We start from the raw sequence: 24,106 nt of genomic DNA on the forward strand, positions 1-24,106 counted from the left end.
CCAAACGTAAAGAGATCGATATTTCTTCGAAGAAATCTATTTCAGTTTAAGTTTCCTCCTAATTTGTACACCACCGTTTACAGGATGAATTTAGCATAAATAAAGTTTCACTTAAAACCCTAAAATATCTCCAACACTTTTACACTGTAAGAAAAGCCCCATGCATTCTTCAGAAAATAAAACAACACAAAAAACAAAGAAACAATAAAAAAACTAATACCTTTTCTAATCGTAACCACCCCCACAGTTCTCCCCGCTAACACACAGAACGAGCACATATATACTGTCTTAAGAAAATATGGCTTTAGAGCTGTCTAGCCTACCTCTCTCATCGTAAAGAATCTTTTCAACAAACATAAAATACTTGAACGATATCCACTACACAAACTACACCATACCAGATATCAATTGTAATATTTGGACGAGAGAGAAAAGAGAGACAGAGAGGGAAAGACAGCGATGAAAAGAAAAAGAGAACAAAAAAACGAATGACTTTATATATATATATATATATATATATATATATATATATACATATGTAATTAAAAATACATAACTTCACAAAATGTGCTTATTTTGTCTCAAAATTGCAAAAATTTCACATCTATATCCTCACAATTTTCAATTAATTAATTTCCTGTATTATAAACAAATATTGATGTCAATAAATTATATAATAATAATAATAATAATAATAATAATAATAATAATAATAATAATAATAATAATCCCGTTCCCAATCCCCTCCCATTACCCAATAACCGCCCCCCCCCCAAAAATGAAGCCAAATAATCGAGAACGGTCAAGGAGGATGAAAAGGCCAAGGAGAGAGCCTTAATCAGACCTGCACTGGACATGTGTGAAGAGAACTGGGACCTTGGGAAGGTTTATTGCTACACAAATTCCAATGGAGACCAATGACCGTTGTCAGCGAGAAATTGATGGTAAGCGGCTGTTGCGATAATGCAAATTCATTTGCAAATGCTATTAAGAGGTGGAGAGTACTGGAAAACTGGGGAGATTTGCTGTCATCCAGCTTCCAGGGAACGCCACAAGTTGTTTTTAAGGAGAGATCTTTTATGACTTGTTTGAAAGCTCCTGGTGAGCTAATATTAATATTGCTCAGTCGAAAAATACGCTTAAATATTATATTTTAATTCATAGAGGTTTCATATTTATTATTATAGAAATAATTCACTATTGGATATTGTACTGGACCTAATATATAGTAGTGATTTCAGAAGTAAAAAATAAAAAAATAAATAACCTGTGTGCCATCAGTTAGAATCGAAACCAAAACATATAGTTTGCCCGCCGTATTATTTGGCGTATGACGTAAATCCATGCGCATATAAAAACGGCGAAAAACAACGTTGTTTAATCTATATCTTTTAATAAACGCATGCGCAGAAAAGAAAAAATGTATAGCCGACTTACGTCAGGTGAAGGGCAATGTTTTTTTTTCAATTTTCACCTCTTAACAAGTTAAAACCAAATCGAAAACGTACTACTGGTCCAAATACCCTATATATCAAATTCAAACTTTGTAGACCAAATATTTAAATAAAATATTGGTAGTGACTTTTCGCACACACACCGATAAGGTCAATTTTATTTATATATGTAGACATATATGAAATTATTTGCGTATACTAAAACATGATTATCTTAAACTCTACGCAATTATGCACAATATAGAAACTATGCATAAATAGAATTCAACGTAATAATTAAACGAAACAAATCTTTGAATAAGAAACGAGAAAAATGTATAACTAATTAATTAGCACTGGTTTTTTTAAAGGGATATGCAAATTCGTTAATCTTCATGTAGTCGCACGAATATCCATAACTGAGTATATTAAAAAGTTCGCCTTAATACTTTTCAAATAGAACTCGGCTAGGGATTTGTATCCTCGGCCACCAAAATCAAGAGATATTAAACCATTCCTGTAATGACCCTCCCAGATGTTCCCTTCTCTCTTCGAGAAGGGGGTTGGCTGGCTTATTGCCAATCTCCTGAGGCGCCCTTTTTCAAGAGAATGCCAACGAGGCTGCTCGGGCACGTTTTGCACTCCTCGGGGGTGTTGACTTCTCAATCTCACTTTCAGACCCTAGTGTTTAAGTTTTTGCAGTGGGAAAGAACTAAACAAGCTAATTTGTCCTTACTCAATATAGGGGAAATCCTTCTATACCAAGGCAATTTTTATTGTTGCCTACTTCGGAGCATCCCTTTTGGGGAGCTGGTTTACTCCCACATTAAAAACTATCTTGTGTCACATTTTGCTTTCGTGGAGAATCAAATAAATTCCAATAGAAAAAGTAGGCTTTAATATAAATGTCAGAGCGAGAAATACTCAACTTTATAAGTATATAGATATAATAATATACTGACACAACTATTTCAGGACTGGTGTAGTGTATATATATATATATATATATATATATATATATATATATATATATATATATATATATATATATATATACTAGACCAGTCCTTAAAAAATATATACCTCTATAATTATATAAATGCAAGTTTGTCTCTGTGTGTGCGTGAGTTGGTTCCTTACAGACTCCAAACGGCTGAACAGATTTCCTTTAAAATTTACAGAACTTTAGTCTGGGAGAAACCTTAGTAAAGTTTTGTCTCAAAATACCCGAAATTATTACCGCTAATTGATAATCTAAACCGTTATTTTAATTTATCTATCATCGGTAAAGCGGTAAAGCAATTTTTTCCATGTCATTGCTTAGCAACAATGAAAGAACAACAAGCCATGCAAATACTACTGTGGGTAAGTTGCTAGCGTGTTTTCTTTTTTGCACCACGTGATCTGTAGGTTATTAGCACCTAAATTTCTTAATTTTTTTTTTCATTAACTGCAAAGAATTTTATAAGACTTGAAGAATTTTATAAGACTTGAAAAATTACGTGTTTTTTTCTTTGCATGACATGGTCTTTAAGTTCAAACCCGCACGTAAATTTCTTAACGTTTTTTTAATAAAAATATTATATTTAAGCGTATTTTACGACCGGAAAACACCGAGCGGCCTGGTAGTATATATATATATATTAAAAAAACACATATATCACATCGTATATTTTTCTCTCTTTTTATCCGACTCTTCGGTATACATCTTTCTCCTATGAACACATGCCGACACACACTCACCCACACACACAGCCATGCGCGCATGCACACGCATATCTATCTATCTATCTATCTATCTATCTATCTATCTATCTATATTCATATCTGATATACAAGTACGTATGGAAGGAAGCACTAGTTTTACTTTTTTCTTAAAATAAACCCGGCTTAGTCGGAAAAGGTAGACATGGAAACCCTACATGATTAACGAATCATTATAGAAACAGCAAAGTAATAAAAAATATTGCATCAGGTAAAACTAAAATAAACTATTTATTCCCACACCAGTAAGAGGCTACCTTTTTATGGAATTCAACGGCTATCTGATTACTTTTCTGTAAAAACGAAAAAGAAAATGTTTTAGTATCGTGTTATGCAGCTTGAATCCCTAGATGGTTTGTATTTTTTGTCACGCAACCCAAGTAACACAACTCGCGAGCGTTGACAAGAACGAATCCGCTGATCCAGTTGTTTTGCTTTTAGAATTTACTTTTAATATTTGTTGCCGAATTTTCTTCGTGGATTAGAGATGTGAATACGCACAAAAATCAGTATAATCCGAAATAAGAAAGAAAGAAAACATGGTTATCACAATGACGTGTTGTTTCGTTGTTATATATATATATATATATATATATATATATATATATATATATATATATATTGATTTAATTTACGATTGGACTATTATTCTCGCATGGAACACATTTCCCCAGAGATAAACCTTCTTTAATGTAATTTTAAACATTTCTTTCAGAATTCTTGTTTTCAGTCTTTATTTACTTGTTAACGTAATAGAAATCATTATACTAAACTAGTAGTAATATCATTATACTAAACTAGTAAAAATAAGCGACAAAATGTTCCCCATATATGCCTGAAAGGATGGTCTCATGAAAACATGATATATTATTGTTATTATTATATATTATATATCATTATACTAAACTAGTAGTAATATCATTATAATAAACTAGTAAGAATAAGCGAGTTCCTATGCCTGAAAGGATGGTCTCATGAAAACAGAACAGGAAGTAATACCTGGAAAGACAATAGAATTTAACCACACAAAATTCCGGTCGTTCAATCTATTTAATTTACTTTTTACCATATATGTTCTCTCTGCAGATGCGTGTACATTTAATGTGCCTATAAACAATCAGTTCTCCGAAGCATGTTGGTTTTTCATATACAGGTTTATTGATGATAAAAAACCATAAAAATGACAAAAAACAACAACAGAAAAAACAAAAAAAAAAACAAAAAAACAAAAAACAAAACAAAACAAAAAACAGTTTCATCAGTACGTAAAAACAATGAAGGGATATTAGCAGAAACGAGAAGTATAATATTAACTAGATAGAGGAGCTGTGAGCTAAATGCATTGCAAAAAGGGAATATATACAAGCTTAGAAATAATACTATAAAGTGAAAAGCACAAATTATATTCGGTAGGAACAAAGTTAGGAATCAGGAGATATAAAGGCTTACGCGGGAATAAATGATAAAAACTACGCTAAACGGTAACAATGCTAATAATATCAATACGATTTAGTTCTGTGCTTAGAAAGAAGAAAATCAACATCGCCTATCGACGATGATCAAAATTAAAGGTGTACCGATTAATCGGCAGGATATCGGTAATCACATAATCAACCACTTTGCTGATTAATCGGTAATCAGCTAATGTGCCTATTAATCGGCCGATTAATTACTTTTCTTTTTCCTATTAAGTTTAAATCATTTCATCACTGCCAAATGACTCATCAGATAGCTTTGACACAGAAACATAGTAACTACTAATTTAACTTAATATTTCATTAAGTGCCTGCCAACTATTATGGCTTTTTATCTTTAGTAAATAAAATTACAAAATATAATTTCTAATTCTTGAATAAATATAAATAATAAGTTAAGAAAAATAAATTACAAACCAACTACAAAGTACAAATTGCAATTCTTTAAGAACCTAACTATAAGCTGAAGTTCTGCACCTGCTACTGCTCTACTTCCTCTTCTATTTTAGCTGCCTCTTCTGCTCTCATAATGTCCTCAATATTTAAAGTTAGATACTTTTAAGTTGTAATGTAGAAGCATTAGACTTTTGTCTATTTTCCTGACGCAGCCTGTTCTTCATAGCGATATTACCACCTGTACTAAAGATCCTCTCACCCTTCAAGGTGGTGCGCTTAAATATTTTGAAGTCAGTTTACTCAGCTGTGGTAAGGTGTACTGTGTCTACTTCCACCACTAAAATGGATCATCACCTCTTGCGACAAGCTACGTAAAGATACGTAATGGTCAAAACTTTTCTACACTTGACCATGAGAGATTTACTCCTTTTGAGTTTAGATTGTGATTCTTTTATTTCTGTTGTAGCTGCAGTTTCCAGGTCGAACTCAACTTCTACCTGCTCTAAATGTTGATTTGTTACTCTAGGCTTTATCGAAGCTAATTCATCAAACATGTTTGGAAGAGATGCAGTTTTACTTTTACTTTGATCTTCTTGATTCTCAACAGAGCTTGAAAAAGTGTATTCTGCTGATTTTACTTCATTATTAGAAAGTACATGTAGAATCTAATTCTTAGTGTTTTCCATGTTATTCTTTGGAAATTGAAATGTAAATCTTGAATCTAGGAAAATAGACACACAAGTTTTTATCATTTAGATAGGATGTTGGTGAGTTGTTATCAACAATGATCTCCCAAAACACATACTAAAATCATTCGTTGACATCTATGCTCATGACACGACCATCTATGGCAACACATCAAAGGGCGTAAATGATGATGTTCTCTCTGATTCTTTCTCCTCTGATCTTGAGCGCGTGGTACAGTGGGGAAAGAGGTGGCTGGTTACCTTTAATGCATCTAAGACCAAGCTCCTATCTCTACATCATAAACGCTCTGATCCCCATCTGGCATCAATTGAAATGGATGGCTCTCGTCTAGGTTTTGATAAGCTCCTGGGTTTGACCTTTACACCTGATCTTAAATGGAACACATACATCAAGTCTGTTGCCAAGGTCGCTGGGAAAATAGTGGGATCCTTCTACCGCTCCAGAAGATATCGCACTAATGATGCAATTCTCTATCTATATAAGAGCCAAGTACGTCCAAAGATGGAGTACTGCTGCCACATCTGGGCGGGAGCTGCTAAAATAAGCCTATCCTGCCTTGACAGAGTACAAAATAGACTTGGTGGCTTGGTGGGGGATACCTTTTTCTCTACCCTGCAACCTCTTTCCCACAGAAGAGACGTAGCGAGCCTGTTATTGTTCTATCATTATTTCCATGGCAGGTGCTCGTCTGAGCTCCATTCTCTGGTCCCCCCTCGCCAATCTTTTTAAAAAAACACCCGACTAGCTGAAACCACAGTCAATAATTTCCCCCACTCCCTATCTGTGTTTAAATCAAAACGTAGATACCATGAACAAAGCTTCTTTCTTAGAACTGTACGCCCGTGGAACTCTGTTCCGCTTGCCTGTTTCCCTCCCGACTTCAACCTGGATATTTTCAAGTCCAATAAAAACAAATTCCTGATGAACCGCCCCCCCTAAGTAATGACACCTTACAAATTCTCCAATACTATTGCTACACTATCCCTTTGATTACTGTACACACAATAACCCTTGTCCCTGAGTGGCCATTGGACCTTGATAAGTGGTGAACTCCATGTAAAAAAAAAAACACCCCCCAAAACAGCACACATTACAAGAGCTTTTCGTTGTTCTTAATTTATTTTCAGCATATAATATGTTGAATTCCACCATGTGGTCACATCACATGAGTTTGTTTTTTTAAAATTTCAGTTTATTTGTTAACTAGCATTTCAGCCCGACGTTGCCCGCGTGTTTGGAGGTGTATGTTGAGCAAAAAAAAAAAAAAAAGACAAAAAAAAAATAACAAACAACAAAAAAAAATCAATTTTTTAAAAATCTGACCCCTATTATGACCTCTTGAGATGTATTGTTTTGGACTCAAATCAAGTTGTTAAGTTAGATTCATGTCCAAGGAACCTATATCTAAAATTTCAAGTGTTTAGACCCAAAATTGGCGGAGGAGTTTGGTAGAGTTCTGAGGTACTCCCGCATTTATGTCATATTTTTTTAGATGTACGACTGTCGAGGACAACTTGGATTTTTCTCTTACTTAAGAAGAATTTAATTACATTATGAATTCTTCCAGTGATTCCATATGATCTAATTTTCCTTAGAAGGACATCGTGCAATACCCTGTCAAAAACCTAGATATATCAAGGACTACCGCTCTACCCACCCCTGTTTTGTCCAATGAACGGTATGTACGTTCAGAAACTACAGTTAAGATATCTGCTGTTGAACGGGCTTGCTTGAATCCATATTGTTTGTCAGTCAGGAGTTTAGCAGCTGTTAGGTGCTGGACTAGGGCTTCATTAACTAAGGACTCAAATATTTTGGCGAAAAGCGGGAGGAGGCTAATGGGGCGATAATTTAGTGGGTCAGTTCTTTCACCAAAATTCTTGAAAACTGGTACCACAGAAGCGGTTTTCCAGCAGTCGGGAAAGCAAGATTCGTTAAGGCATTTATTGTAAAGTAACTGGAGCAACCTCGGCAGAGCATTTTTTTAATAGCACAGCCGGGATGAGATCTGGTCCACATGCTTTTGAGGTGTCTAGGTTTATTATAATAGCATGTACCTGAGAAGGGGGGATTTTCAAATCGTCTAGTGTGGCGTCGTAGTAGTTTGGTGTTTCACTGGAGGCTTGTAGCTCCTGTCACTTGCTCCTGGAATGTCTGTCCCTGAATCCTCATTGTGCTTCATTTTCTTATTTGCAATTTTTGCTTCTTTTGAACGAACCTTTCTAAGATGGTTTAATATATTAGTCATTTTTTTAGTTGATTTGACACCCTTTGATGTGATGCTTTTTTAATCGACAATTTATGGAATCGTCTTTCTTTATTTCATTTATTTTTAAATAGATTCATACATTTTATTTTTTCTACACTCTTAACAATATAAATAAATACAACCGAAAATGACTTAAAAAATAATTTGCGTTACAAATAAAAAGAATCGGGCAACATTGGAGGTTGAGTGGTAAATTTCTCACGATCCCTATATCACATGTTCCCCTAATGACCGTTATGTTACTTTGTAAACAATATGGAAACACTAATATCGGCATTTCAGAAGTTAACAATTTAAAATAAGCAGATTTTTTTTTCAAAAACAAACAATATAAATAGAACTTTTATTTTAAATTTTAAACAATATAAATAGAATTTGTTTTTGGTAAATTTTTACTTAGTTTCCATCTTAACACTTTTCCTTAAAATTATGGCTTTTAAAGATTTTCGGGTATGCTGAAAAGAATGTCGTATTTGAAACATTTTTAGCAAACAAGTAGTTTTCCGGATATCAAGCAATGTAATTCATTACGTTAAAAGTGGTGGCCATTGTTGTACGCGAAAGCGCGCATATATTTTGGTATAATAAATATACTCACTATTCCATAGCTAACATATCCTGACCCAACGAGTTTTGGATAGTCTAATATAATTATACAGCTCTGTGAACCGCCCGGCTGCCTTTGCTTGCGTCTACTAAAAACGTTGTTGTCATGGAAACCAGCATGTATTTAATAACATTCACACTCCTTTCCACAGTCCAATCATATTGAGTATGAATAGACTTCCGTCTTTGCTAACCTTGCAGACATCGTTTCAATCATGAAAATGTTTTATTATGTTTTGGTTTCGGTTTCGATTCTTGCTGATGGCAATCAAATCATAATTTATTTTAACTTTTGAAATCATGACTAGATATTGAGTACAACACTATATGAAATAATTGACTCTATAATAATAAATACAACACTATATGAAATAATTGACTCTATAATAATAAATACAACACTATATGAAATAATTGACTCTATAATAATAAATACGAAGTCTGCGTGAATTAAAATGTGATGTTTAAGCGTATTTTACAACCGGTTAACACCGGTCCCCCCTGCTAGTTTCTTGAAAAAATTCCAATGAAATTTAAATATATTTTTATGTATTTACTAGAACATAAATATGTATATTTTCAGAGCATAAGTCATCATTGAAACAAAAGGCGCAGGTTCTATAACAAATTAGCATGGGTCCATATCAAATAACAAACAACTATGGGAATGTTTACCCCCGAAAAAATGTTCACGAGAGAGGAAAAAAGAATACGTACTCGAAGATAAGTATCGAAAGTTGAATTTCAGAGACAGTTTTTGAAGTAAAGAAGCAGCAACTATTTATATTAATTGAACACTTTTACTTAAGCAATCAATAAAGACTGATATGCAAACAGAATGAGAAACAGAGAAAGGGTTTGCTAACTTGTGGAAATAATCTTGTGTCGATAAGTGCGAACGATTTCGACCCCGAAAAAAAAGGGGTAACATTTTATAACACTTGTTTGAGGCATGTGTCGCAAAGTGGTCAACCGTTAACCGACCCACTGAAAATGATAAAGAAAAAAAAGAGTGGATTTATATATATATATATATATATATATATATATATATATATATATATATATATATATATATATATATATATATATATATTTATATATATATTTATGTATATATTTATATAGGCTTCTGTAACGTGACTTATAAGGGAGCATTGATTAATTTTCATTGCATTAAATGAAGTGATTTTTAGATCTGCTTCAACCATTTCCGGGAATGACTCTATATATCCCTCCTAAAATATATATGAAATAAAGTGAGTTTTATATCGTAAACTGCTTCAGCAATTTCCGGGACTGACTCCATATTCCCCCAATCCTAAAAAAATATATGAAATAAAATGATTTTTTAGATCGTAAACTATTTTAGCTATTCCCGGAACTGACTTCATTTGCTTCATCCTAAAATATATATGAAATAAAATGATTTTTAGATAGTAAACTGCTTCAGCCATTTCCGGGATCGACTCTTTACACCCCCTAAAATATATATATGAAATAACGTTATTTTCACACCGTAAACTGCTTAAGCCATATCTTGGACTGACTATAAGCAACTGATGCAGGAGATGTCATAAGACGCATATATATAAGGGGTGATCTGGCTCCGGAATTACACAACTCCTAAGCCAGATCACTCCTTACACAACTGGCTGTTTGTTCACATTTCATTTACATTTGTACATGTTGATATTACAAGGGAAACAAGGAACAGAAAAGCAATTCGAAAGGTAAGCAGACCGACCGAAAGAAATTATAAATGTAGATAACCTTCCGGCATCTAGAGACCTTTTGGCCAATTCAAGGGACAGGCGACCGCAATCATATTGACATACCTACGCATTCTTTATATATTTCAATACAACTTCTGACGAAAGATGTATAGACATGTGTAAGATGCTGAAGTAAAGTATGGGATTATTTATTGACTTGAAGAACACCATTCATCATTTCCTACCCTTTACCAGATAAGAAAAATAAACAATAAGAAATGCGTGCGCATTTCAACACAATTATGAGAACGAATTTCTTTCCCTTCACGCACTTCCGGTGATTTGCATGCGCCAGTGCACATAAACAAACGAGTAGATATAAAGCTGGTCTTTCTACACTCTCAACTCTTCCTAATAAAAAAGATAAAATATATGCTGACGCCCAACCCTAACCCCGCTAGTTTCCCTCTCGTTCAATAGCGAAAATATCAATTTGGTATATTGAAATCAGAGAGTGGAGGAAAGATGGAACACTGAATCATTTTATTTAGTATTTTTTTCTTTCTTCTTTTACTCAAAGAAAACAGCATTCGTATGGCAGCTAAACAGTATTATGTGTCCATTTGCGTGTCTACGGTTGGATTCAGCAAAGGGAGGTAAGCCATGCATTTTGCAAGGAAAATATATATGTATCATTTCGTAAATTGACAAACAATCATTCAACCGACTGACCTGTACGGATTAGCAATCACTCAGAACTAATGGAAATATATATATATATATATATATATATATATATATATATATATATATATATATATATATATATATATATATATATATATGCGGGGAGTAGTAGAAGAGTGTTGAATAATAAGAGTTTATAGTTCAGTTTGATAAATTATTCATTCGTTTTTCAGTCGGAGTTTTCTGTCATAAATCTTTTCCAGTTTTATCCGTAGCTTAATGTGTCACTCGTCTATTGTTTAATATTCAGTATCTATCCTTTATCACGTTACTATATTAAAGGTTTTATTTGCATGTATCGACGAAAGTAAATGTGAATGTCTTTTTTGAATAAACGAGAATGCCCCATACTGTCTGCCTGTCTGCGTCTGTTTCTCTCTCTCCTCCTAATCCTAGATGGATGAAACGCGGAATATTCTGTGTAGCTTAATCGCCATATATATTTTATAAATTACTAACTAGCTCTACCTACTATTGAGCACTTTTGAAGTAAATATTTAAAGTTTACGCATGAATTTATACTTTCGTATATTAATTTTATGTGAGCAAATTAAGTAGTTGTATCTATCTATCTATTTATCTCTCTCTTTATATATATATATATATATATATATATATATATATATATATATATATATATATTTCATGATGCTTTGAGGGGTACAAAACTTATATATCGGAATCATGAAGGGAAGAGTTAAATTCATGATTAAAAACGTTTAAAATGAAGTCAACAGGTTGAAGGGAAGGGAAGAAAAAATGTGGGAGTCAGCTGACCGGTTTCGCCCTTGTTTTATCAAAGTTGTATCGAGAGATTTGTTTTGGAGAAAAAAAACGAATGGGAATCGAAAGTATGTACAAATAAAATCACGTTAAAAAGTTCGCTGCACATGACGGGTTTTTATAAGATGGTCAGTAATTGAAGACCCATATGTATTGACAAGTACGTCTGTTGTCCCATTTCTGATTTTGGTAGGTAGTGTTGTTGGACTCTTCTATCCAATCTTAATGTTGTTCGACCCACTACATTCAAAATTGTAAATTACATTATTATTATGATGAGGGGGGGGGGTAGAACATCTTTTCGAGAAGATGGCATTAACGTTCTCGTAGAAAACACAACACGCAAATTTGAAGCAAAATAACAATTTTGCACTGTTGAGCTGATTTGCTTTGCGATTTTCTCACTGTCCCCAGCCACGGTAAACGCAGATATACTGGACATATATTAACAGTTCAAATTTTAGTTACAGAGGACTCCGCTGTTTTCCTTTGCATAACTAACCTAATCACATCCAGAGGGTACCAATTTTTTGATAGGGTATCAGTAATTAATTTAATTTCCTCATCCAATTTTGATTTTGAAAGACATGAGGGCACGATAGGGTCCAAATCATATTTACGTTTTCGGGGGAAAAATAGATCCCAACGTGTATACAGTCCTGTGAATGTAGATTTAGGGTATATTGATGGAAGGTAACTGGTGTTTTTTTTTGTTACCAATACATCGAGGAAAGCTATGGACGAGTTAGACTCTCCTTTATAAGTATACTGTAGCGCGGGATACATCCTATTAAGTAAAGATAAAAAATCATTTGATTATTGAGAGGCAAAATGTGTCGTCCACATAGCGGATATAGACCAAGAGTTTCATAGATACAGAGAGCAACCCACGAAAATATTCGCTATTATCGGCCCCAAAACTGAGCCCATCGACACACCTTCTACTTGCCAATACATTACAATTGAATTCAACAGATGTAGTGGCAAATTTCATCAGCCTAACGGATGTACTTTCAGAATTGGGAGGAGGCGATATCTGACTACGATATAAAAATCTGTACAGGTATCTATAGTCTGTAAAATCGGGAAGCAAGTAAACAGGTTGTTAATGTCATAAGAACACATAAATTTATTAACAACCTTAGACCTTTGAATAAAGTCTGCAAAATGCCATGAATCTTTCAAACAGTATTTACTGAAATGTTTTAATACAGGCTGTAAAATATTTAAGATCCATTTTGCAACTTTATGCTGTGATAACCCTACCATAGATAAAATGGACCTTAAAGGAATACCTACTTTCTGATCTAGGACGGATCGATTCTGAGGGTCTAATCACATTAGCCATTCTCCATAGAAGTACAACACTCTTAACCCGCTTAACTAATCTCTTTTGAAATTTAGATTCTAAAGAGGTTGTACGACCATGAGTTGCGACAGCGCCCATTTTTATAAATTTCTCCGTGTCGTTCAATATGGTAGACATTTTGTCCACATAATCATGATAATTTAATATTACAGCCCCTGTACCATTATCCGGTCTAATAATGACAAGCGATTTATTTTTCCGTTGAGTTTTAATAACTGCATAATGCTCTTTATCCAATTTAAACTCTGAATGGGATATTGGTGTACTTGCATTGGAGACTGTAAACAGAGGGAATACCTCTTGGGTTTGAGTGTAATTAGTCTCTTAGATCTTCGAATAATATAACGTTGCTTTATTTTAATTGCTTTCCCCAATTTTTGCTCCCCATAAGTAATGCAAGCAACATGATTTCATTTGTACATATTTTCGATTCCAATTCATTTTTTTCTCTCCAAAACAAATCCCTCGATACAGCTTTGATAAAGCGAGGGCGAAACCGGTCAGCTGACTCCACCATGTTTTTTCTTTCCTTCTCTTTACCCCGTTGACTTTATTTTAAACGTTTTTTTTTTATATTTCAATCGGTCCTCCGCTCTTCTTCACAAAAAAGTATCGAAATGAAAATGAGAGACGTTAAAAAACAAAAAAAACAAAAACAAAAACTGGAAATTTGTATTTCGGACAGCGTTCATTTTTGATAACAATGTTCGAAAGAGTTCACGTGAATTATTTTTACTGTTTGTGGAAGAAGAATATTGTATTTTCTATTAAAAAAAATTGGAAACGCATCATCGCCCATTTCAACCAGCAAAAAAAAAAAAAAAAGAAAGCAATTGATTTCAATATGTATATAAGTGATTAAAAACTGAAACAAATGTGTTGAACAGTAAAAATAATATCATTAATAGTTCTCATAATAATGGTAGTAATAGTTAAAAAAATATAATAAATAAATATAGTAAAGTAATAATAACAATGGTGATAGTTATATAAATAATATTGCTTAGAGTATTATTGTTCCTGTTTACTGGTTTGTCAACGAGGGCAGAGTTAGACACAAGGTAATGTTTAAATGTTGAGAAAATCCAGTTCCCCTGGATAGGAACAAAAATAATAAAAAACATTGCCTCGGTCATGAAGGATTTCTCGCCCACTGACCGAGGACAGAAAAGGTTAAATACAGCATCAGACCAAATTTTATTTAGTCCGGTGCACCCGGCTCTGGCATTATCTACTACCAGAGGTATTTGGGTAACACCGGACTTAAGCCAGTAGGGTGACGTGGGGGGTAGAAGGTCATCTAACTACTTTATTTACAATTTTCTGAAAAAAAAAAGCAAAGAACCAAAAGCAAGAAAATATGTACAAACTTAAATAAATAATTAAAAAAAAAAAAATGAGATGATGCGGAGTGGGGCAAACTAAAAAAAAAAAACAAACAAACAAACAGAAAGAAAAAAAACCCAACTAAATCAAATGCCTATGGGGGCGGGTTAGTAAGGTCATCATTACCTATTCCTAAGTGTGTAACGCCCACTGTTTTCAACTTTTGTCGGAAAACAAGCAGGTCGTTCCCTAATAGGGAGTGGGGGACCTAAGGGTAAGCTTTCAAAAACAAACAAAATAGAGATGGAAACATAGGGAAAGGATAGTGTCTTTCAAGATAAATGTGCGTATAGGGGCAACAGACCGGGACAAAACAAAGAATGGAGTGAGCATCTTTGGAAGATCAATGAAAAAATAAAGCAGGGCCGGAAACAGCTCCCATACTTACCTAGTAAAGAGCCGATAAAATTCCATTCTTAGTGATTCACGAACCTACTCTATCCTACTCTAAAATTTGCCAGGGCTGCGTTACGCAGAACCTACCACCGCATATTTCATAGCTAGGGAGGGAAGGTGTACTTGAACCCAGCGCCTCGTCGGATAAACAGGGCAGTGGTGCACTATCTCCTATCGAAATCTATGCGATGTAATCTTTTCCAATCGCATCTGATTTTTACTTTAAGTTTAAGCTTAAACCAGATTCCGATCGGAAACATCCAACTCCATAGACCATGTCAAGACGTGTAGTCCATGTCCCTAATCTAGCAAGTAAATTTGGTGTACGTTGTCGACAACGTACACCGAATCAAGGGGAACAGACCGCTCGGGGGTCGATGCGAGCCGTTACCTCTTCGATACCAGCTTTCTAGTATCCACCGCGTCCTTCCTATCAGCCAATGGACATGCACTTATAGGACAAAGTCTACTGCAAAGAAAGAATGCGTCTCGTCTTTGTTTTCGTTGAAGCGCGGGCTGCAAGGGTAGCTCGTCGTCTCTTGCTCCGTCTCTGGCGAGTCTATCGTAGAGTGGCAGTGAATCCCGGACAAGGCTCCAGGTCAAAGAAAATTAAGAATTGTTTAGGTAGCTCCGACCTGGCGCCCAATTCCACTACTAGCGGACCTCCTCCTCCGACATATATATACCACCAGCGGATCCTTTGCGGTTCCCTCCATAAGTCCCTATACCAAGCAAGGTCACTGGACCCCAACAATGCCTTAAGGGCGACTCGGCATTCGTCAAAGAACGGCGTCTCCCCACCCGGTCTTCGACGATCTTTCGTGGAGTGGTTGGTTATGAGGTGAGGAAAGGAGCGCTCAACCGCAGGGACCCATGGAGAATCTCCAAATAGAGTCTGGATAGTTGGGTGAAGGGATCTCCAAATGCCCACGAAACTTCTCGCAAATCTCCCGAGTCGATACGAGAGTACGCCCATCCAGGTTTCTCACGTTCCGAATGTACCCGTCCGAGCAACGGCGTAAAGCTGCCTTACGCTCAACAGCGTAAACCTTAACGGCATCGGTAGACACTTTTAACCTAGCCCTATTTTACCTTCATATCGCTTGCTAGCCAAGCGATTGCGGACTCCCTTAACTAGTGCTATCTGCAGCCCCCCCCCATGTATTGGACGCAAAAGCATCTAATTGTGTCCTTAAGCTTAACCCACCAGCTACTCCCGATGACCTCCCCCACTAACCCCCGCTGAATTTGCGACGTTAGCTGTTCTCGGAAGTCGACCATTTTCAACAAAGAGGCATTGAACTTCCAGTACCAAACCAATCTAAGCTTAACTTCAAACGGGCCATTACTAATTAATTTTTTTTCTCTTTGATCAGTAAGATTTAACTTAAATATTAAAAAAAATGTGTAAAAAATGCTATGTTTATAAACTTCTAGAGTTAATGGAGCGATAAAATAACCGAACTAGATTGGTCTTTATTTGTTTAATACTACCCGCCTCCAGAATAAACAGTAATTCCAATGATATATGTATTTTCGAACTCACAAATTAATTCAGATCAATGAACCATCATTTCAAATTACATAGTCCTTTTACTTTTGACATACACTTTTAAGAAAGGGACTTTGTTTCAATAGGATTTGTTACATGAAAGTGCTGTCCCCTTTTCATGTAAATAAGAGGAATTCTTTAGGGTACCAGAGGGCCAGCACTAAGGACAGATCACATATAGTAATAATAAGAAAAAAAGTAAAATACACCGTAAATACGTAGGAAGAAAAGATATAACCTTATATATATATATATATATATATATATATATATATATATATATATATATATAGAGAGAGAGAGAGAGAGAGAGAGAGATGAATGTATGCGGGATATCCGGGATCTTGAAAGCTCTGATGAAAAAAAAAAAAGAAAAATCACAGAAATCATGGCCATAGTTAGAATTCAGTGCACAAGTAGGAATGCTTGCGCAGGGGATGGGGGTTATTTAGTTAAAGATGATGTGTTCTAAGTTTTTGTCGAATTCTAGGAGTCCAAGCAAGGAAATCCGAGTGAATCAGTGTGATGCAAATATGTATCTTAATAATTAGAAGCCAACCACAAAGTTTTAAGTAAATGAGCTTGGATGTATGTCTCAAAAGAAATGAAATAGTTAGCAAACGAGACAAAGCTCTGATTAATAGAACAACAATGCAAGAGAAAGGGTCAGGAAATATTTGGACGAAGAGTCGTCGATTTGGTGAATAGATAAAATGGGACTTCGGTTTACGGCATAAGGGTAGCTGGATGGAGCAGCTGATATGAATCATAGGAGGTACTACCCCACAGTCAAAAGGAATATGCCAGGGAGATCAGAGAGAGATTCTGGTCTAAAAATTATTATGGAGTCAGTTGGAAAAGGGCTGACTAGAAGTTTATTTATTTTTGATGGTGTCTGATCTTTCTTAGCTAAGTGTACGGATATAAAGGAAAAATGTACTGGAATTTAAAAATGTACTGGAATTTAAAAATGCGTACCTTTTTTTGAAAGCGTTACAGATAATGGAGAATTGAAATCTTAGAAATTCAGTTCATTGTTAATTCTTTTAGAAATAGCTAAATATTATTTATGTCAGAAAAACGATTGTCTATTCTTTCAAAATAACTGGATATTAAATATGTCAGTTAAACGAATGGACAATGCGAGTTAAAAATTATTGTTTAAAAATAGGTTAGATATTAAACAATTAGAATTGACGATCCTTTGTTTGATAAAAGTGTGTTTGGACAGACATATGTAAATCCACGTGCAAGTAGTCACGTTGGGAACCCCACTTCTGGCGTCATAAACAAAAGAGATTTCTCAATATAGGAATCGAGGGTTCGAAGTTAGAAGTCAGTCAGAGATTAGAATCAGATAATCAGAGCAGATCACACACGGTAATTTAGCCCCTTAGAATACTTTCGGAATACTTTGGCGCACAGCTCCAACAGATAATGTAAGTTCAACAACAATAATATACTACTTTAACTTAAAGTAAAAAACAAAACAAAACAAAAACAAAAAACAAAGAGATGCTTAAGTTTCAAGAAAATGACAGACAAAAGAAAATATACGGTTAATTATGACGGATCCCTCCCACTCTCTAATTAATCTAAAAGTGAGAGACGAATACAAAATACATTAATAGAATAATACTCTATATTCATTTACTGATTTAATAAAACTAAAAGTAATTAATATGATATATTCCACGAGTTTTAATAAAAATATTTTAAATTAATAATTAAAGAATTAATAGTTAAATAAAGAAATAAAATACTAATTGCAAATAATACATAACAATATATACATTTACAATATAATCATATGGGCCATTTTTAATAGCATAAATAATATTCATAAGAAATTAAAATATCTTTATATATTATGCTAAACTAATATTTTTGCGATCTTTATTGAGGAAGCTATTTTTATGTTTTTTTCCCGTTAAACAAATTAAACATTTGCTTTTCAATTTCGAAAAAGGCATCTTTCTTCTGAAACATTAAAAGATTTTCCGAAATTATTATTTTTGTTTTATTGATGACTTATAACGATGGATCAAATTCCATGCAAATCCGATACATTTGAAATGGGAAGTTCTGACCATATTATTATATTATGTCCTAAAACAATTTAAAATTCCCCAAAGAAATGATATATATATATATATATATATATATATATATATATATATATATATATATATATATATATATATATATATATATATCATAAATTAATAATTTAAATTCTATGAAGTGAAATCGTTAAATTTCATATCTAGAATTTTTATTAAATGCAAGACGAAGTATACAATTCAAAAAGTTCGAAAACCTATAGGTTAAGGAGATAAAGTTTTTGAATTGCATTCTTTGTCTTGCATTTAATAAACATTTTGAATTTGAAACTTAACCATTTCAGGTCATAGAATTTAAATTATTAATTTATGATTTGTTTGCTGTATCTGATATATTGAGCAATTTTTTAAAATTAGTTGGGATTGTCTTTATAAAATATTACAGCCAATATTATTTTGTAAGACCAACAATCATTGGATTTCCATAACAGTAGATCTATTGCATTACCTTATTCTGAAGTATATATACACTGCTGATCCAAAATTTAAGACCACTTAAAAATCTTAAAAAAAAAAAAAACTTTTTCAAGAATAGATTTTAAACTCTTCCGACTTAAAGTTACCAATACTCCAATCTAAAAGTTTATGGAAACAAAAAGCTCCATTCCAAAGATTTATTTTTTAAATTTATATTTTTATTAAATTAGGCTTTTTATACATGATCAAAATTATAAGACCAGAGACAAAAATTCTATTAAATTGTTCAAAAAGTGTATGAATCAACAATCAAACTTAATAATGAGTTCTACTTCCACTGCTTTTGATGACTACAAAAATTCTTTGGGGCATGCTAGAAATAAGGGTTTCCATTAAGGTGCGAGGGATCCTGCTCCAATTTCTGAAGATTGCTTGAAGAAGTTCATTTTTTATGTTGAGTATTGTTTGCCATTTCGATAAACTTCTCTTGTCATCCATCCCCAAACATTTTCAATTGGGTTCAAGTCCGGTGAGCATGCGGGATGTCCCAAGAGATGGACTCCATTTTCTTGTAGAAAGCTAAATGTCCGTCTTGCAGTGTAGATTGCAGCATTATCCTGTTGGTATAACTATCCATCCCCACACAAACGATGACCCTCCATCATCAAAAATGCTTTTTGTAGCATGCTAACATAACCAGCTGCTGACTGACGACTCTACACCACCTGGAGCTCCATCGTCACTCTGTAAGAAAAGGCATATCATACCATTACGGACTCTCCACCACTATGATGCGTGGAAAAAATTCAAAGGGCATGTTTTTGTCATGTCAATATCGCTGGAAGCAATCAGGACTATCTAAATTGAATTTTTTCTCATCAGAAAACGACTTTCTTCCACTTCTCAACGTCTCAGCGTTGGTATTCACGACCAAATCTTAAGCGGTGCACTATGTGACATGGAAGCAATCGAGGAATTTGTTTACGCTTTTTATTTACCATGCCTTTTTGTTGTAAGTGTCATCTAATGGTTATTGGACTGCAATCAGCATCTGTAACCGCCTTAATTTGACTCGAAGAAAATCTTCTGTCATTCATAACAACCCATCTGATTCTCCTACTCATGCGGGAGAAATTTTTGGGGTCCGACTAAATGATTTTGCTTTTCCATAATTCTCAGTATTCTTTAGAAAGTTGCAAATAACAGTTTTACTGCGATTTACCTTAGCTGCTATCACTCGCTGTGACAAACCTTGCTTATGGAATCCTAGAATTCGAAAGCGCTCAACTTCGGTTAGCTTTCTTGCTTTAGGCATGGTAACACCTTCACACAGTGATTTCTAATCTCTAACTGAACTAAAAACATTAGAATTACCATAAATCTAACAATTTATACCCTTGGTCTTATAATTTTGATCATATGTAAAAAGCCTAATTTAATAAAAATGCACATTTTTTAATTAAATTTTTGGAATGTACCATTTTGTTTCCATAACCTTTTAGATTGTAGTATTAGTAACCTTAAGTCGGAAAAGTTTAAAATCTATCCTTAAAAAAGGTTTCTTTTTAAAGATTTTTAAGTTGTCTTAATTTTTTGATAAGCAGTATATATATATATATATATATATATATATATATATATATATATATATATATATATACTAGCAAAAGTACCCTTCGTTGACTGGGTTCAAAAACAGTGTACAGAAAATGGACTCTGATTTATGAAAGTATGATAGGTTATGAAAAGGAAGGGTTGTAATGATATAGCTTCGAATTTGAGGGTATCAAAACCAAAGCAAAATATGATGAAAGTAAAAATAAAATAGATAAACCCCATAATTTATTATACCATACCTGTTCAAACTGAAACACTTATCACAATATTCTGTGGAGCTATATTAAAAAACCGTGTCAAGCTTTGTGACATATTTCCATTCTATGGGGGTCAGGCGCGAACGAACACCCCATAATTTTATTATGCCATATTTCTTCAGACTGAAACATAATTATCAAAGTATACTTACGCAGATAGATATGAAAAGTCTTTATTAAAGTTTGTGCCTATTTCCATTCTATGGAGACCAGGCGCGAACGCAGACCCCACAATTTTATCATACCATCCCTATTTAAGTTAAAACATACTTATCAAAGTATTCTAATGTACATCTATATCAAAAACACTTGTAAACGTTTTTTTTTTAATTTTTTAATTTTTTATTTCCATACTTTGTAGACCAGGCGCGAACGCAGACCCCACAATTTTAATGAACCACTGTTCTGCCAGGTCAAACATACCCATTCCTGTGTCTCGATACATCTTCTATCATTATATGTAATCAGTTTTTTTTTTAAATAGTCAACCATATAGGAGCCTATTCGTGACCAGACACACACACATACACACACACAGACATTCAGCTTTATATCATAGATATATATTAGATTGGTGGAAAATACTTTCGTTTTGTAACGTTCAAGTTCATGTCAAAAAACGATATTATTCTTGCACCCACCTAATATATATATATATATATATATATATATATATATATATATATATATATATATATATATATATATATATATATATATATATATATATATATATATATATATATATATATTAATTGATGTCTAATACGTACTTTCAAAATTTTACCAAAATTTTCATGAAGGGCGTCCGACCTCTCTTTTTACCTCTTCGTAAAACTAAATTAAACTAAATGTAGCCCACATTATACACCGTTATGCCTATTATCAATGTTCTAAAATCAATAATCGATTAGTTTAGGAGTGAATCATGCCCGTACAAATATATAAACATATACACATACTTAACGCAATATAAATAGAGCCATGCACGCATCTTTTGCTTTTAAAACAAGTGTATTGTACAAAGTCGCATTAATAAAATGAAGTAAAACTACCAAAATGAAAAGATGAAATATATGAACGAATGGCCGCGTTCATCGCTCTTGGTGTACTTTTTGCCGATTAAAAGATTCAAATGCATATACGGAATCTCATTGAGACGAGATTTCTATTGTATAAGACATACGGTGGAATAGAAGGCGAAAAATACGATTATTGTCAATTGAGAAATGCGTTAAAATTAAATCTACTTCTTTAATAACAATGTCAACTGTTCTCTTTTAGTTCTATTTTTCTTATTATTCGTAGTTTTAGAATTGAGTGATCAACCCCGTAGCTATTCTACTGAAAGTATTGCACTTGAAGACTTATTAAATCTAGAATATCGTGAGCAAATATGTGGAGCAAAACAAAAGGAAGCTGAAAGGAGGAGAATTAGAATGACGTAGGTGTGAAACAACAAAAAAGTGGAATCCTATTGATCATTCATCGAGTTTCTGGACTCGTCAAGCTCTAAAAACATTTACAGACGCTAAAACAATTTCTGTTTGTGCATTACGCATCGCCATTTGATTTGAAGTACATTTTAAAAAGGTTCTAATCTATAGTCAACCAGGTTTATTGCCCGTTTCTATAATTAAGGCGAGTGTGAGTAGCGCGAACTCAAACTGTGGTAAAAATGTTGTTGAATTACCTAATTGTTACCATGAAAGGTATCGTCGCTGTTTTCTGTCTATAAAAGACGAGCCTGAAAGAAAAATGTTAGTTGCGTTTTAACATTCAATAGGGCAAAGTTTATCGAGCAATAGAGATGGGCACTGAAAACAATGGTGTTGGAGAAAAGTATACAACATAAGTTCCGGTGGCAAACATATTGTTCCCGAGTTCATCATTGAAGAAGAAGACGTCTACAACGACAGAAAGCGGAAAATAAAAATCTAGGCTACCACATCGCAACTATGACTACAGAAATACGACCAGCGAATTCGGTTAAGGAAATAAACGCAATGTGGGGAATGAAGAACACCATTGACTACATTTTTCAATTTCAACTTTATAGTTTGTTCTCAAGATTTTCATGACTTGTTGATATTTTGAAAGCGAAATGTAAGACTTGAAATTGGATTCAATATTTAAATACTAACTTAACGTATGTTGTCACACAGGAGAAATGTTGCATAATTGTGGCTTACTCTTGCCGAATTTATATCGTCTAGATAATTCATCAAATTTTACTTTGGTTTGTCTGTCCATTACAAGCATAGTCATCATATTTAGGAAAATCTTGACGATTTTATGTTTTTTCGTCCAGTACTCCCCCTTTTTGATTTACCAATAATGCATTATTCAAACACTCGTAGATATTCTATGTTGTCAGTTGAATCATGGTTAATATTAAAAGATTTAATTTAATACTATATGATTTCCTGACGGCTGGAAAACCGCTTGTGTGGTACCAGTTTTCAAGAATTCTGGCAAAAAAAAAACTGACCCATTAAATTATCGCCCCATTAATCTTCTCTCGCTTTCCGCCAAAATATTTGAGTCCTTAAGTAATCAAGCTCCTGTCCATCACCTTACATCTGCTAAACTCCTGACCGACAATCAATATGGATTTAGGCAAGCAGATATCCTAACAGTAATCTCTGAAAGTATATACCGTTCACTGGACAAAACAGGGGAGGGTACAGCGGTAGCCCTCGATATATTTAAGAATTCAGGTGAAAAGTCATCTCCCTCTCAGTACAGACCAATAAGTATCCTGTGGGTCATGAGTAAGTTGTTGGAATCCATATTAAATAAAGAAGTAGTCAACCACCTCAACAGAAACAACCTTCTTAGTGACACGCAATATGGTTTCCGCTCTGCAAGATCTACAGCAGATGTATATCACACAGGATTAGTGAATCTCTTGACAAAGGTTTCCTTTCCAGGGCAATTACTCTTGGCATATCGAGGGCCTTCGATAAGGTATGGCATAAGGACCTACTTCACAAGATTTACAGCTACGGTATTACTGGAAATGTTTTCTCAATCATTAAATCATTTCTCTCCGATAGGTTCATAAGAGTAGTGGTTGATGGACAGAAATCA

This window comes from Euprymna scolopes, chromosome 12, assembly GCF_053919585.1.
Source record: "Euprymna scolopes isolate OS-2025 chromosome 12, ASM5391958v1, whole genome shotgun sequence".
Classification (NCBI taxonomy): Eukaryota; Metazoa; Mollusca; class Cephalopoda; order Sepiida; family Sepiolidae; genus Euprymna; species Euprymna scolopes.